Source organism: Camelus ferus, chromosome 5 (assembly GCF_009834535.1).
Source record: "Camelus ferus isolate YT-003-E chromosome 5, BCGSAC_Cfer_1.0, whole genome shotgun sequence".
NCBI classification, from domain to species: Eukaryota; Metazoa; Chordata; class Mammalia; order Artiodactyla; family Camelidae; genus Camelus; species Camelus ferus.
In genome coordinates this window covers 94,036,349-94,048,480 of record NC_045700.1, presented here as the reverse complement: position 1 = coordinate 94,048,480, position 12,132 = coordinate 94,036,349, and the positions used below count along the sequence as shown (strand labels likewise).

The 12,132-nt window shown below is 52.8% G+C and overlaps 1 long non-coding RNA gene across 1 annotated transcript; it reads left to right on the top strand.

Annotated features, from left to right (window-relative positions):
• The first annotated feature begins 452 nt into the window (after positions 1 to 452).
• LOC116663819 lies at positions 453 to 3,256 on the top strand. The gene is made up of 3 exons (XR_004320182.1): positions 453 to 1,391; positions 1,487 to 1,614; positions 2,039 to 3,256. It is a non-coding gene; the product is annotated as an uncharacterized LOC116663819 (long non-coding RNA).
• The last annotated feature ends 8,876 nt before the right edge of the window (positions 3,257 to 12,132 follow it).

Here is a 12,132-nt window from a genome sequence, read left to right as displayed (position 1 = left end):
CATTTTAACTTTAGCGTCTGCTTGGCTCTCTCGTTCAGGCTATCACTTCTCAGGCAGGCTCTTCCCTTCTCAGCATTTGCGAGGCCCGACCCCAAACCACAACCGCACATTAATGCACACGCAGATGAGCTGCCGTGGCAATGCTCGCAGGGGATCGCTGTCAGGGGCCACTCGGATGAGAGAGCAGGGCTGAGGGACGCGGGAGTGATCAGAGCAGCCCCTTGTCCAAGCTTTGCAGCTGCCTGAGCGCTAGACTCGCACGATCCAGTCCAGAAGCCATGAGTCACGTGGTTAATTGAACACTCAAAATGCAGCTGATGCAAACTGAAATGCTCTCTAAGTGTAAAACACAGATTTTCAAAGCTTGTTATAAGAAATAAGAATGTGAAATATTTCACTGGTAATTGTTACAGAGAGTCCATGATGAAATAATAATATTGGGAATACACTGAGTTACATAAAACAATATGAAAATTCATTTCAACTTGAACAAAACTCTTTAAATGTAGATTCTACAGAGTTGGAGGTTATGCATGTGGTTCAGGCTGCATTTCTGTGGGGCAGCACTGCCCTGGGTCCCTCCTGTCACTGCGCCCGTCTCCTGACCCAGGTGCCTCTCCCAGCTGCATAAGGGCGGTGCCTGCAGGTCTGTGTATTCCTGGGCAGAAGAGCGCGGTCCGCGGCTGGCCGGCCACAGGAAGCCACAGGGGCGGGTTACCAGCTCAGCCAAACCTGCCGTGGGCGAGCACAGAAAAGCCACATCTTTGTAGCAGAGTTGTGTGTGCGTGCCCATATTCCATGAGTAACCAGTCATTCAGTCTGATCTCCTTGTGGGAGACCAAGCCCTGTGCCTCGTTCCCCGAGGGTTATGCCGGCAGCCCTCTGAGTCACTCCTGAGCTCTGCTTCTGGGCTGTGTTAGTTTTCTGAGTCTCCTGTGACAAATGACCACACATTCGATGGCTTAAAGCAGCAGAAATTTATTCCATCACATTCTGGAGGCCAGAAGTCTGAGATCAAGGTGTTGGCAGGGCAGCATCCTTCCCTGCCCTCCGGCCTCCATGGCCCCAGGTGTTCACGGCCCCGTGGCTGCCTCGCTTCGTCTCTGCCTCCATCTCCTCCTCTCTGCCATGTAGTCTCCCTCTGCTTCACTCTTGCACGTGTCATTGGACTTGGGGCCCATCAGGAGAGTCCAAGTTCCTCTCCTCAAGATCATCGACTTAATGACACCTTTTGCACACACGGTGATGATCAGAAGTTCCAGGAATCAGGGCCTGGACACAGCCTCCTGGGCTCACCGTCAGGCCCACTACAGGGGTGAAGCGGACCCCTGGTCAGGGCCCCTGAGGGGCAGGGGACTGCTGGGTTCTCATTGCCCAGAAGTCGATGGCAGGTACCCCTCTTACCTACAGGGAGTTTTAAGTGCATTTTCTATTTTGTGTTAAGTCTTCTCTTTTTCTGAGTAAATATCTAAGTTTCTCATTCCAGGAATTTGGCAATAAAGCGCCTCAAACCAAAATCGCTCTTATAAGTGGATGGAATCGTGTGCACATTTCCAGCGTATAGATTACTTTTCCAAACCACATCCTTCAGAACGAAGCCAGATGCTGTCTCAGGTGGGTTGAGAGCAATTTACTGTTGTTGGGTTGGGAGGCCCTTCATCCAAGGCTGTGGTTGAAGCAGACTCTTCCTGGATCACCCCCAGCCGAGCTTCTCCGTGGGCAGCCACCAGCCACGTGCACCGGAACCACGCGGATGCCTGCGCACTCTGTCAGCTCCCAGCCTCCCCCAGATCGGGACCTCTGGGGACAGGGTTCCCAGGAACTGCCTTTCTAGCAAGCTCCCCTGGTGATTTTGATTAAAAGAAAGTTTAAGAACCATCAGCTGGCCTTCTCTTGACCTCAGTTCTTGAAGGTCTGCTCACAGGGATGGGGCTCAGCACTGCTTCTGACGGGGTGGGGAGGGGGGCAAGCAGAAGGCATCAAATCGTAAATCAGGTGGTGAAAACTTTATTACCTTCATGTCTCTCTTTGCCACTAGTCTGTCTTCAACACCCAACGCTCGCCTTTCTCCCAGTTCAGCGGAGAACGAGAGCGGGCCTCCAAGGCTGAGCCCAAAGCGGGCAACACTCCTGGCTTTCGTCTGGGGTAAGTGCGAGTCCTCTCCATTCCCAGCAGGAATACCGAGCTCCTCTTGCAACGCGGTGTGTTCCAAAAAAGAAGTGAGTCAATTTAAAGGAGAGCATCAAGAAAGTTAAAAGTTCAGGCTCTTTGAGGCGCAAGTGGCCACAGCCTGTCCCAGGCGGACAAGCTCCACCTTGACTCAGGGGCACCACAGCACCCCAGCTGGTGAGGAAGCGTCGGCCGGCGGGCGGAGAAGCTGGAACCCGGCCCGTCTGCAGCAGGATCAAAGGAGCCGGAGGAGGAGGAGGGAAGGGGGCCACGGGGGAGCTGGCCACGAGGAGACCCGGCGGAGAAACTCCCATGGCAGGCGGGAGGCTGTGTTCCCCCCACGCCACCTGCAGCCTCTCACCTGAGACACGCTGAGCTGGGGACGCCGGTGCCGTCTCCCTGAGAAGCTTCCTCCGTGGGCATTTGCTGCATCTCGCAGGCTTCCCTCCTCCACACACCCTACTCAGGGTCTGGCGGGTGGGGAAGGACTGTGACAAGCATGAAGGGCTAAGCCAGCCCAGCCCGGAGGCAGTGGAATAGGACGTGTGGCTTAAGAACCACCAAACCAGGCCACTCAGTTCCATCCTCAGAAACTCCATCCACTCGTCCAGATGCTCCCTTCCATGCCACTGAGTGTTCGGAAGACGTACCCTTTGGTTTCACGGAAGCTGAGTCTCCCCACAGGCTGCCTGTCCCGCCAGAGCCTGCATCTTCCCCATCGGGAGGGAGGGAGCTCACGGTACCTGGGAAGCAGCTCTGGCTTAGGTCACCCAGGTCCAGGCTGGAATCCTGCCTTGGCCACCATGGCCTCTGCCACAGTCTTGGTCCCCTCGGTGATATTCTCATCTGTCAAATGGGATGACTGTACCTCGGGGCCAGGGCTGGATGGAGAGAGTTGCCTAGTGCGCAGATTTAAAGAGCTACCCTCGTTCGTGGAAAGTGAGCACCTCTTTAGGGGTTGTCTTTATATTAGGCACTGTTGTCACCTCCCCATGACCCAACCCTGCTGTGGCCACTGCCGCGTGGAGCCAATCACCTGTACACCCTGCCCTTTGTGCCTGTGCAGCTGGACTGAAAGTCTCCCCCAGTCTCGAAGGTAATTGCCTAACACACTGTTTTGCAAATGGAGAGCCTCAACCCACTACTGTAAACTGATGTGAAATCAATACAGAGAGCTGTGACCAGCATTTAAAAAACTGAAATGGACCAGAGTAGCCTGGAGTGGAATAAAAAAAATAACAGAAAATATCAGAATGCATCTTATGTGCTTTTTCATGACATTTGTTTCAAGCATGTGTGTTCTGTGTGTGTGTGTGTGTGTGTGCTGAGTTGGGATAGAAACATTATTCCTGACTGTGGCTGAGGACACATCTGCTCCTCCCAGCCTGCTGTTCTGCACCTGGCCGGTCCCTGTCTCATCCCAACCCATCCCCAGGCACACGATGGCCCTCACGGCGTCCACCAACGGGTCTGTGTCTGCTAGATCAGCGTGCAGGTGTTACGCGTGCTCTCCTCCCCTCTGGGGGCTCGTGCTCTCAGCGTCCAGCTTCTGGGGGATGACAGTGACATACTGGACCTCACCACCATGGGTCCTGGCCACAGTCCTGGCTGCAGCCCAGCCCATGGAGTGGGAGGATCAGACCTGGAGATGAAGTTCAGACCCCAGGCAGCCTGGACAGAGGCTCTGTCATGGTACAGGCTGCGGTGTGGAACCTTGGAAGGGGAGGCTCAGGAGTGACAAGGTGGGAGCCTTCCTCCTGCTCCCACTGCCCCTGAGAAAAGAGATGGTACTGTCTCAGGAAAACCACCTGCTTCCTCTCGCACCTGAAATTATGCTCAGAGCCCTTGCTGGGGAGGACGGAGGTGCCAAGACGCAGAGGACATCATCCCTCTCCTGGAGGCAAGGTACAGACTCAGCCATAGCTGATAGTGAAATATTGTATATCAAGACACCAAGATGCTGAAGAAAACGGGGAGAGGAAACTGGTATTTTTGAGTGCTTAATATGCAAGGCCATGCCTGAGTGATTTCATTTCATCAGAAGAAGAATCCTGTGGTCTGAGTGCTGTTATGTCTACAACGGATGAAATGGAAATTGCCCCACATTTTTAAGAGTTGGGAACAGGATTCATGCATTCATGTCTGCCTCAGATATATTCCTTCATTTATTCAGCAAATAAAGATCAAGCAAACATTATCATTGCATGCTGGACAAGATACAAAATGTTAAAAAATTAAATGCCCTCAAGATGCTCACAGTCTAGTGTGGGAAGATGGCTCCATAATATTGAAGTACGTTCAAGCCATCGATGGTCTTGTAGCTCATTTAGAGCACACACGGGGGAGAGGGGCATCCTGCCAGGAGCAGGCAGCTGGGCAGGGAGGGAGGACAGTGTGGGACTGCAGTCCTCATCTGGGTGAGAGCAGTTTTGACTAGGGAACCAGGACATCTGTTCACTTTAGCAAGGGGGACAGCAGAATGGAATAACCAAAGAGGTGAGACGTGGGGGGGAGAGGTCAGCCCTGCAGAAGGACAGACGAGGGGAGTGGAAGCCATGGTGCCAAGTTGTCCAGGATCCCAGAGAAAGATGGCGGCAGACAGGAGGCCACTTCTCACAGGGAAGACGTTTTAGGAAACAGACATCCTTGGTCCTCGTCTGCTGGGGTTCACAGATTGAGGCCACATTTCCCTTAACATCCGACTCAAAGGACAAGCAGCCTCAGTGTTCCTGAGAGCTCAGAGTTCAGTGAGGACTGGGGGAGGACAGAGGACCTGAGGTCGCTCTGCAGAGCTGAATGTTCCATGCAAATGTCCATCGAGACCGTTGTCTTCCGAGGACTGTCCAGGTCACCCCTTTGGGAAGTGTCTGTTTTATGTTTTCCTAGACAAGCCTGCAATCATCAGGAGGTGAATGCAGTTCTGGGGCAGGTGAGGGAGAGTGGAGTTGACCCTTAAGCAGGGCGGATGGGGGTGGGGCACAGAAGGAGGGCATGGTCACGCTCAGGGAGCTGGGACAGGCTTCAAGAACGCAGAGATCTCGGGGGCTTTTACCCTTCTGTGCCGCTGCACTGTCCCAGACGCAACCTGATTTTTATGCTGAAGACTGGCGCCCAGAGAACAGACAGGGTTGCAGGCACTCATTAAAAAGTTTATGCTCTTAGTAGTGTGTGAGTGTGTGCGTGTGTGAGTGTGTGTGTATACGTACTTGAACTGTTGGAAGCATAAACATCTTGCATATTTTTTTGTTTTTCTTCCAACTTCGAAAAGGCCTTGGGTTTGGTTTGTAATCTGTAATCCCCTTGGAAGCCCGAGGCGTAATCTGATAGAGGAAAGTAAAGCCCAGAGAGGTTCACGGAGCCCTGAGCTGGCTTTTCTCGGGAAGTGGCTTCTCTCAAGGTGGCTTTCACTGCGAGAACGCGTTTTCACAAGGCCATGTTGGAAGACTGGATGTGACGTGTGACTGGGCCTTCCTTTCAAAGGTCAGGTTTTCTTCAATAACGGAACGTGTCATTACTCTGCATAACAGGAAAACACTGGCCAGCTGACAGACCCAAGGCAGAGTGTATTATTTCCCAACCATTTGATTAAGACCTTCTAGAAATGGTCACCCAGCAGTGTACATAAATACTGGGATATGGTAGTGGTTGTAGTGGTTATAGTGTTATAGTGTGTGAACAGGATGGAAAGGTTAATTCTGTTTCATTTTGACACCTCGAGGTGTCCGGGGATCTGTCAGGTAAAAATGTCCATAGAAAGCCCTGCTCCTTTCAGCCTCAAGGAAGAAATACACATCTGATATTAGCCAAAAAGCCAATAAGTCATAGAAAAAACCGATAACTCAAACCGCGTTCCATTATCCACCCTCCAAAGATTGATACCCTAACAGAAACAGCATGTAATAGTTTGGATTATTCATGGAGTTCCAAAGAAAGATGAACTTACAACCTAGATTCTTAAAGTAGACCCAGAGGAAAACCAGACCGCTTGCTGTCAAACAGAACAGGGATGGGCCCTCTCAGCCCGCGTCTATGGCCTAGGCCGCAGTCTCGGTCACCATGGGGCTGTGTCTTCCTGGAACCTGGCCCCCGCAGCCTGAGCATGTGCCGAGTCTCTTCTGACCTTGAAGCTGTCTAGTGACGCTCTGCTTTGGACCGCCCGTCGGTCTCCCTGTGTGAGCGCAGGGCCGTGGGAACCCCCTGGGGAAGGTCCCAGGGCAGGGGTGCCTGCGCTCTCACTCTGTCCTTGCCTTCCCTCCCTCCTCTGCACTTGAGGCTCCAGCCTACCTCTCACTTCCATCAACCCAGTCCCTGCGGCTTTCCAAGTTCCTCTGTGCCTGGAACTTCAACCACAAGTACCCATGACTTACATCCCAGCAAACGGAGGAACCGTTCGTTGGCCTGAAAAGGGCATATGGTCACTTTGGTCACTTTTAAAGCTCTGTGGCTTTAAAAGATGCCTTCCCCTTGAGACTCCATAAAATTCCACGGGCTGTGGCCGGATTGTTGGTCAGTGCCTGCCTGGCAATGCGCACCACGAGACTTCAGCAACAAAATCAGTCCTGCTCCCATGAAAGACGTGAACATTCATACGGTGCCCACAATCCACGTTTTTCTGATCAAAACACTAGTACTTAATCCAAGGTTCAGATACAGCCTAGATGTAGGCTGCCCTTGATTTGTCTTTAGAACCCCCAGAGGCCTCCCAAATCCATCACTGGACCTGCGCCGAGCAAGTCAGTTTGCCGGAATGATCTGGACCAGCGGGACCTCATCACCACTAGAGACACGGAATAGAACCGTGGGTCCACTTCTGTGCGAGAACCGCTCTCAAATCGAAGGGCAGGGAGGCTGTCCTGGAGCGGGGAATCCGCTGTCTGCTGCTGGGGGGAGTCACGGCTGCATCGTGGCACTGCACAGAAAAAACAGGGACTCGGATCAGACTTCGGTGAATACAGTTCCCAGCTCTACTGCCTACCTGTCATGTGACCCTAGGCAAGATGCTCACCTCTGTGCCTGCAAAATGGGAACATTCTAGCGCTCGAAGGGCTTTTGTGGAAATTAAATGAGATGTTAAGTTAATTGATGTGCATAGTCACCTGATGTTAGTCCTCTTCCCTGCAATCCCCGATCCAGAATCACGTCCCATCCCATCTCTCCCGGGGCTGCCCAGCCTCCATCCCAGCGCCCGGCCTGCACGAGGCTGCAGCTCAGTCTCATGGAGGGCGCACTGGCTGGGAGGCCTTGGAAGCACTTGGCTTTGAATTCAGTCTAGGTTTAAATCCCGGCTGCATTATTTGCAGGCCCTCTAGTCCGGATCATTTTGTTTAACCTCCCTGCCTTGGCTTCCTCAACCATGAATCACACTCTCCCTGAAGAATTATCTCAAGAAACAAATAAGCTCCTGGTGGGACAATGCCCATGACCATGTATGGCAAAGCCTACGCGCAGTGTCCTCCCTTTCTTGGCCCTCTCTCCCTTGGGCACAAGGAGCCTGGCGTGCTCTGCCAGGGGAGGGAAGGCGCCCCCTGGAACTTCAGGAACTCCGCCCCATCGCCTGTGATGTCCACTGCACTCTGTGGGAGGAGGCCAGGGGCTGCGCCCCTGCCAGGCCCTCAGGCTGCGTGGGAGCGTGCTGTCTCACCTCTGTATTGAGGGGGGGTCAGCAAGGCCTCCGACGGCTGTGATTCTGTACTGTGTCCTTCTGTCCACACACCAACTCCCCCGAAGGAGAAGCTGAAGCCATCCCTTGGCCTGATTTCAGTTCCTTTCCTTTCCCCAGTCCCTGTTCTCCGGAGCCTCTGATCTCCAAAGCTCTTTTCCTCCCACTACATAAGAAATTTTTAAAACGATGATAACAACAACAGTAATAGTAACAACCACCCTTAGTGGACTCATGGGGACCCCCCCGGATCTTGAAACCATAGGGACCCATCCATTTCCCCCTTCTTAAGGTTAAACATACAGGCAACTCAGGCCAACGCAGAAGCAGTGCATTTAACACACACACACACACACACCCCACACACACACACAGGTTACTGAGTCCAAACTCGTTCTGCTGGCTGCACGACAGTAGAAAAGGTGTTGGTTGGGCAAGAAATAACTTTATTGGGAAAACCAGCAGACTGAGAAGATGGGGGACTGGTGTCCTGGAGAACCGTCTTCCCCAAGTCAGAAATCAGGCTCCCTTTATACTAAAATGGGGAGGGGGTGTGGCTGGTTGTTGCAAACTTCTTGGGGTTGGAATCCTTTGCCCTTGCAGCTGTCCACGTGGGTCAGGTCATGACGCTCCTGTAAACCTCCAACAAGACCAATGTTATTCTCTGCTCTGCAACTTCTTCTCTCCCTGTGAGTGGGAGAGTGTCCTACCCTTACAGGTCACAGCCTGGAGAAGGGGCTCTCCTGTAGGTTTCAGGCTCTAGGCAACAATCTTTTACAAAAGGTGCAGAACCAGCAGGACTGAGCCCAGGAAACAGAGCACAGGGTTAGAGCTGAAGGAGCAGATCTAGCATGGAGTCAGGTTTGTTCTTCCCTATTACATACACACACACCGTAAGGAATACATTTGCAACAAATCACCCTGAAGATCTTCTCGCAATTAGCCCATGAAGAACACAAGAGCCGCTTGCCTCTCACAGCAAGCAGGATACTGCTGTGCCTTCACTTTGGTGTATGCGGAGCAACCCCAGGCCAGTCAAAGGGGACGGATCACCCACCTCCACCTTTCCAGGCAGGAGACCAGGGCTCCTGAGTCTCTCAGACACTTGGGAGGCAAACTCCACGCAAGGGCGTAGTCTTAGAATATGCGATTTACTGCGCAAACATTTGCCTGGACTCTCCGAGCCTCCAGGAGGGTCCCTCCAGGGGCTTGTTAGGAGGGCGGCTGGGCGGCAGAGGCTGCCGTGCTCTGGATTTTCCTTCCTGAGCAAGCACTTTGCAGTTGTCTGACACTTAGAATTGCAAAAGTGTAAAATTAACAAGGGCCCCAGAGACCAAAGACCAAATCAGACATTGCAGAGCAGGTAATCATGCCCAGGCCTCATTCCCGGGCTGGCAGAGGCATTTCTCCGTCTCTACGCAGAAACAGAGATCCAGCTGAACACATCTTCCCTGACTTTGGCAGAAGTTGCCCACACCCCCCAAATTTTTTTTGGAAAAGTGTAAGAAATTATTGCAGGTCCTTACTATTCAAAAATCAGCCTTCAAGTAACCTAAAAATAGAACTAGGAGCATTTTTAAAGACCTGAAAATCTTTTTTTATTATAATGTGCCCCTGTGGATAACAAGAGGAACGATAATAACGTTCATGTAACGTCCATGATCTGACATCCAAAATTGCCGGGTTTGACAGGGGTCCCATTGGGGGTGTCTACCTCTGCCATCGTACAGGCCCAGTGCTAGAGACTCTGTGAGTGGAAGTCACAGTACGTAACAAGCAAACGGAGTACTGAATTGAGCCTGGCTTTGGATGCTTGCAGCTAAGGAAAAGCTCAAGTAAATAAAGTAAGAAATTATTTCACACTAAATAAAACCCTCGGAAGACTTTATAAGTCCTCCCTCTGCTCCCAGAACGCCCACTCACGCCTGCTCCCAGCAACCTGCTCCTGTACGCACGGGCCAAGCCTTGCACAGATGCACCGGGGTGGGGGTGGGGTGGCAGGGAGAGGACGCTGCGGGTGGAACCGCTTCCAGAGCGCAGGAACTCCTTTTTTACACCAGAACCAGATGTGCAGACAGGACCCAACCCAGGGGGCTACGGGTCATTTCTGCAGTTACCCACCAGCCTCAACAACTCCATTCAGTGAAGTGTGGCCTTGTGCTGGAGCTGGGGGGCGGGAGGAGAGAGAGAGAGAGATTGCACTGACACCCAACCCCTTCCTTCAAGAATCTTAGCACTCTGTTGGGTGGATAACACATGTATAAAAAATAAATAAAGAGAAGACAACAGCAAGGGGTAGTGAGAGCTTTCCTCTGGGCCTGCCCAGGGCCGAGGGCTCCGCCAGCGTGAACCCCGCCCGGCCGCCTCCCGTAGGCCCTGGGAGGTGGGTGGCTCTCCCCTTTGGTCTGACTACTGATCAACAGGGACAGGGCTGACATCCAGAAACCTCAGCAGCTTCATCCTGTTGCCCAAGAGCCCCGGTGTCCTAACTTCCTTGACTCGCATGGCCTGTAATTTTGTAAACGGCCTTAAATCACTTAGTAGAACATATGACACTTTTACAAGAATGTGTTTACTAAGTCCAGCGTGTCCAGAGTCAAACTCTGCCATTCTCCCCAGACCTGCTTCTCTTCCGGGTTGTGCTGCTCTGGTGAACGGCAGCTCCACTCCCCCAGCTGAAGCCCTGTTGTCACCTTTGCCGAGTCACTCGGACCCTCCCTGCTTTTTCTCTCTCCTCTGCCTCTAAAGTATTGGCCACTGTCCGTTCCTTCAGAATATCTTCCTGTTTCCATCTGCACGTTTGCCATCCTGGGTAGCAAGTAGGATATTCTCAGTCTGGGAAATGGAAAGACTCTTCCAAGGCCTCCTCCGTCCCCTCTGTGTCCCTCTGCACCACCTTATATACTGCTGCCAGAACTAGTTCTCAAAGAAGACTTCTTAGGACATCAGCACCCACATCAAACCACATGGAACTGTGATATATGTCCATTCATCCACTTGTACACTCATCTATCTACCCACCCTTCCATCCATCCACCCACCCATCCCTCACCCTCTCCATCCATCCACCCACCCATCCATCCGGATGGATTATGGAGCCCTTTCTCTGTGCCTGCCCAGTGCTGAGGGTTTTATAAGCATTAACCTGTTCTCTCCCTACTTCCCAACCCTGTGAAGCAGACATTTCTCCTCTCCTGAAGTGGTGGACAGTGACAAGGACTTTATCAGATGTGAGAGGCAAAGCCTGGAGAGTAGAAGGGACTCAACAAAGGCGACAGAGACTGCAGGGGTCGAGCTCTGGGGGACTGGAGCTGCCGTCACCCACAAGAGGGGCATCCAGGAGAGAAGCAGACGCGGGGAAAATGACAAAGCGTTCGAGCGTAGACATGTTGAACTTAGTCAATGAGTCCTTTGAAAAGTAGATCTGGGCTTTGAGAGAAAGGCTGGAGTTTAGATTTGGGGGCAATTGACGGGGTGAAAAATTGTGTTATGATGTTAAAGAGGTCACCACGGGGCAGGGGGAGGTGGATAGAGAAAGGAAGGAAGAAAAAGAAAGAGAGAGGGAAGGAAGGAAGCAAGGAAAGAAGGAAGGAAGGAAGGAGGGAAGAAGGAAAACAAGAGGCAAACTTGGAGGTGCTCCAGATGCTATGGGTTTAGCTAGGGGACAGCATACTTTTTCTGTAAAGGGCCGCATAGCACATGATTTACGCCTTGAGGGCCACACACCTCCATCACAGCCACTCACCTCCATTGTGTAGTGTGCAAGCAGCTGTAGACGGTGTCCAAGTGAACAGACAAGGCTGTGTTCCAATAAAACTTTATTAGCAAAACAGACCATGGCTAGATTTGCCCCAACAGGCATAGTTTGAGGACCTCTGGGTCCATGGGGCACAGGGGAGGGGCGTGCGGAGGGGCTGGAAGAGCAGGGACCCCCGCCTCCCCCAGCCAGGCCTCCACAAGGTGTATCGCACCCTAACCTCCTGCGTTCCTCATGATGGCAGGGGGTGCCCCACCGCCCACAGATCTGACCGCCACGGCATGTGGGGTCCAGGTTCAAGGCGGCTCTCTGCTCTGCCTGAGGGACAGCGGGACAGCGCACAGACGTCAGGATGGGGACTCCGAGGGAAAGGCTGGGGTCAGATGCGGCCAGCGGCAGGGAGGGGACCGGAGCCTGCCTGTTGGAGCAGACGGAGCAAACGAGCTTCCGCTCTGGTCCAGAGCCCTCCCTCCCCAGGCCTGCACTTCTGGGTCTTCAGAGCCTCCAGACTCTGAGCACTGCAGGGAGCCGGATTTCTCAGGCGCTT